This window comes from Austrofundulus limnaeus, unplaced genomic scaffold (genome assembly GCF_001266775.1).
Source record: "Austrofundulus limnaeus strain Quisiro unplaced genomic scaffold, Austrofundulus_limnaeus-1.0 Scaffold148, whole genome shotgun sequence".
Classification (NCBI taxonomy): Eukaryota; Metazoa; Chordata; class Actinopteri; order Cyprinodontiformes; family Rivulidae; genus Austrofundulus; species Austrofundulus limnaeus.
Window position 1 is genome coordinate 196,634 of NW_013952550.1, and position 5,350 is coordinate 201,983.

The following is a 5,350-nucleotide window of genomic DNA, read 5'->3' on the forward strand; positions in this document are numbered from 1 at the left end:
ACCCTATCCACTGATTGGTCGAAAGATAACTGATGGAAAGTCTCAGAGCCTAACAGATTCACTGACAGATTCAACTACACAGGATTTCACGAACCTTGAGAGGGGGGTGAACTGACAGATGGCATGTGTGGACATCTACCGAAAACGGGAAGTTGTGGTCACCAGAATAGTCTTGAAGGCACCTGATTAAATCGAGGGGAAAAAGACTGGCTAGGGTTACTATAAGTCAAAGGTTATTACAAGTCAAARGGTTACTATAAGTCAGGGTTGAGGGTGTGGGTGAAGGGGGGTGATGGGGGGTGATGGAGGGTTAGGGTTACTGGAAGTCAAGGGGAGGAGGGAGGGGGGATAGTTACGGTAAATCAAAAGAGGAAGGAAATCACCGGAAGTTGACYATATATGGACATGACGGATGTCCCGCCCTAAAGGGGCGTGGCACCTGTCACTTTTTGATTCATTGATGGTAGTGTATATTTTCTCTTCTAGCGTTCCATTGTAATATCAACAWTAACTGTTTTCACCTGATGGTCCTGGTCTCCCATCTTCCTCCAACTTTTTATTTATGTTCTCCCATGATCCCTCTTKAAACCCCAAAAACTTTTCAGCTCCTCTCACTATTATTTTAATCTTCTCAGTTTTGTGTTTGGCTTGGTCAGTGCAGTTGATAACATATGCTATGAATAAAATTAGTTTTTTCACTGGTATGTGGCATTATCTTCATTCTGTAGTTTGCTTTGTTGTGTATTTTGCCTCACTGTTTGTTCAATCTCTCTTGTTTTCTGTTCTTTCACATTCTTAACTGCTTCTGCATAGCTTATGTTTTTAGTWGTTTTAATCTGTACTATTTCTTTTGCCCTTTTCCTTACCTCACATCCTCCATACGTAACTATGATTCCCTCCACAGTTACAACATTTTTCTTGTGGTTCTTTACATTCTTCTAATCTAATTGTGATCTCCACATTTTGGACATCTCTGCTTCCCTTTACAAACTGCTGCTATGTGTCCATACCTTTGACATTTGAAACACCGAAGTGATGGAGGTACATAAGGTCTGACCTGAAAACTGAGGTACCCTATTTTGATATTTTTTGGCAACTCTTTTTCTTCAAACTCAATAAGGATTGACAAACTTCCTACTCTTTCTCCACTATTTTTGATAATCTTTTCAAGTTATCCACCTTTGCACCTACAACACTTCTCTTAATTTTGTCAAGATCTTCATCAAGAGGGATCCCATAAATCACTCCTCTAATTTTTTTATTTTCTCCCATGATTTTTTTCTCCAGAACAGTTCTTTTGCAAATACTATCCACATTAAAAGCCTTATTCTTTTGTTCTATATCTTTACATATTACCAACAGGTTTCCGTCTCTCAAAATCTTTACCATTTCAACATCTCCAATTTTCTTTTTAATTTCTCTTGACAACACAATGGGGCTGATTTTATTCTGTTCTTCCTCGTTTTTAAGTTTTAACATTACTTTAAATTCCTCCCTCACAACTTTCCTCCTCACTATCCTTTCTTCTTCTGAAGTACTTTCTTCCAGTTCCCGTTTACTGCCTTGGCTGTCACCAATTCCCTTTCCTTCATCTATTTTATTTCTTCCACGACCTCTCCCTCTCCCTCTTCCCACTGGCGTCCACCCTCCAAAATCCCCGTCTTCCTCATTTCCTATCTCCATTTCCATCCGAACCATTCACATACCAGTTTATGCCAAATCCGCCTTTTCCAATATCAATGTTTCTGTTTTTGAGTTTTCCGCGTCGCTCCAACAAACAATTCTCCCAGCCGGAAACCCTCGGYACCTAAGCCTCTTCCGCCCAGCCCACACCTGATTCAGATGATWAACAGGTTTTTGTTGAACTGCAATCAGTTACCAATTGAAATCAGCTATGTTGAAGCAGGGAAAYATCTAAAACATGCAAGGCAGTGTGCCAGCGGGTGGAAAAACACTGCTCAAACACAATAATTCAAAAACAAATAATGTAATCTTTTACTTAAATACAATTTACATAATAATTTGAAATGCCTGTGTGTTAAAGTGGTTTATCTGGTAAGGATGGATAGATGGATGGATGGATGGATGGATGGATGGATGGATGGATGGATGGATGGATGGATGGAAGTGTGTATGTGTGTGTGGAGTAGGGCTGCCACGATTAATTGATTATGTCCTGATGCATCTCAGTAATCCAGGTAAAAAAATCAAAAAGAAAAAAATTGTATAGGTCTTCTGGACGGTTTCTTCTCTAATGAAACGTTTCGTCTCTCCTCCAAGAGACTTCTTCAGTCTGAGAGTTTCAGGCAAAATTCAGGCTTTTAAGCCCTGCCTCCAGGTGACTGATACTCACATCACATGGCTATTGTTGACACCTAATTAACACCTATTGTTAACAGGGGGTGGGGTGATACTGGCAATAGCAGCRCTGTAGGAGGGGGACAACTGAAAACGGAGGCCCCCACCTCTGTTTAATGATGGACAGTCTTTCTTCACAAAAATGGCTTCTTTTACTCCTCTCTCAAACCAACGTTCCTCTCTATCAAGAATGAGAACATCCTCATCTCTGAAAGAGTGACCGCTGGCCTGTAAATGAGTGAAAACTGCAGAGTTCTGGCCATTAGATGTAGCTCGTCTGTGTTGGGGCATTCTTTTGAACAGTGGCTGCTTTGTTTCCCCGATGTATAACTGGTCGCAGTCCTCCTGGCACTTAACAGCATATACAACATTGCTCTGTTTGTGCCGGGGCACCGGATCTTTGGGGTGAACCAGCCTTTGCCGTAATGTGTTTTGGGGTTTGAAAGCCACTGAGACATCATGTTTAGAAAATAAACGTCTCAGTTCTAAATTGATTGGTTGGACCAGAGAGTGACCTCCCTCTGAACTGGAAATTTGTGTTTCAGCTTTTGTTTGTATTTTGGCATGAGGAAGATGGCGTTGTCGTCAGATTTTCAAAATGATGGTTATGCCTGTGATTTGTGACTGTCCTTTGTGATGTAACAGTGGTCCAGTGTCCAATGTCTTATCTGGTTGGACAATAAATGTTCTGGTGAAATTCTGGCATGGTGCACCTCAGGTTGGTGCCGTTGAGGCTGCCTGCCACAATGAAAACAGTCTTTGAGCACTAACAGATACTGATATGATGTTTCTGTTTAAATTTACCATAAAACAGAATACCTCATTAATAACTGGATGGATTTTATTACAATTTTCAGAAAGTAATCATTAGATCTATAACTGATTGATTGGAGCCAAATCGATACCTCATGGCCTCCACAGATAATCAACATTAGCTTACGCAGAATATGTACGAGGAATGCTAGGCCTTTAATTCACTGCATTTTTAAATCCAGTAATGTGCTGGATAAAAAAGTATTGTGTTGTGTTACTTTTGATGATGATCTTTATTGTCAGATTGTAGATTGGTCCTCCACAGCTTTGAACTAAATGCCATGTTTCTTAGAGTTGAATGGCTCTACCTGCCTCCACATGTCTGTGAGTCAAGCCTTAGGCCACAACTGAGGTGTTTTATATAGATTTATGGTCCTTAGGTGCATTAGAGGAAATACATTTGTCTGTCTGAAGAAAAACAAAATTTTTGTTCTTTTAAGTGGAGTTGACTCAAACACGTTCATGTACTAAAGGCTAAATGAGTCAGAGATGAGCTCTACAGTTTAATCATGTACTGATTCGTGTTCAACCCACAAAATGAAACCAAACAAGATCAAAAGTTAAGTTAACATATTTTCAATCAAAAAGAACATTTTTATACATCTACATTCTGTTTTCCAGACCTACAATACTTTCCCACAAATATTAACCAGAGAGGCCTGTTGACTACTGGAGATAGGAACCAGCTCCCTGCAAACATGGATGGATACCATACCAACATTATTTATAAAGCACTTAAACAACCATAGGACCAAAATGCTGTACAGTCGCAGTCAATAAAACACACAGCAGTCACAGTGCATAATAAAAACCTAATCAGAAAATTGAAACTATATAATTAAAACAACAACACATAAAACCAAATCAAATTATGTCAAATCAAACCATCTATCTCAGTGCCAAAAGCCGAAGAGATAAGATGGATTTTAAAAAGTGTTTTAAAAGAAAACAGGGAAGTAACCTGCCTGATGCCCAAAGTCAGGTTGTTTTACATTTTAGGAGAGCAGTGGAGAAATCACAATCCCCTCAAAGCTTATGTTTAGTTTTGGAGATTTTCAGGAGCAGCTGGTCTGGTGACCTGAGAGAATGGGAGGGGCTATGGGGGTGAAGCAGCTCAGTAAGGTAGAGTGGGGCAAGACCATTTGATGCTTTAAAAACAAATAAAATAACTTTCAAATGAATCCTAAAATGTAATAGCAACCAGTGCAGTGAGGCTAAAACAGGAAAAATGTGCTGATGCTTTTTTGTGCCAATTAAAAGATGTGCAGCAGCATTTCAGACTCCCTGGAGTTGGGCAACAGAGGAAGCACTGACCCATACATAAAGCCCATTACAGTCCAACCAAGTGGTGAAGGAATGAATTACTGACTCTTTTAGAAAGAATGGGCTTGACTTTAGCCAGCTGCTTTAAACAAACAAACAAACAAAAAAGCTGGATTTCGCCACTGCACTTATCAAATCTAAGATCACTGTCCACCATGACCCCCAGATTTGCCATGACTGGTTTGATGTATGGAATCAAGGACTGTAGATCCAAGAGAGACAAGAGAAGAGAGTGGAGGTGCAAAAAAAAACATAACCCCAGTCTTCTTTTCATTCAAGTGCAACAAAACTGAAAGCCATCTAGGCATTATAGTCCTCAAGACATTTAAACAGTTGAGAATGAGTATTTTTTCTTGAGGGGGACATAAACCTGACAATCATCTGCATAAAAGTGAAAAGAAATTGTGTGCTTTCTAAAAAATAGACTCAAGTGGAAGTAAATAAAACAAAAAAGGAGGGGTCCTAAGACTGAACCCTGTTCACTCCACATGAGAGAGGAGCAGAGGAGGACACATGATCCCCAAGGCTAACATAGAAATTTTGCTCATTCAGATCTGAACCACACTTTTCTTTCAAAAAGACCATCAGTTGGTTGTAAACTGTCTTCTTAATGATCTCTGACAAAAAAAAGGTAGTTTGGAAATTGGCCTGTAGTTGATAACAAGATTCTTWTGCAGGATTCTTAATCAAGGGCTGGAAGACTGCATGTTTAAAACTTACAGGAAAGACACCTGAGGACAAACTGCTGTAAACAAGTTCAGATCAGATCAGATGGGTCAGAACTGGTCTATCCATAGTTTTCTTGAGATAACAAGTTATAAGTTCTGCTGGATGCTTTTCAGCAGAGAAATAACAT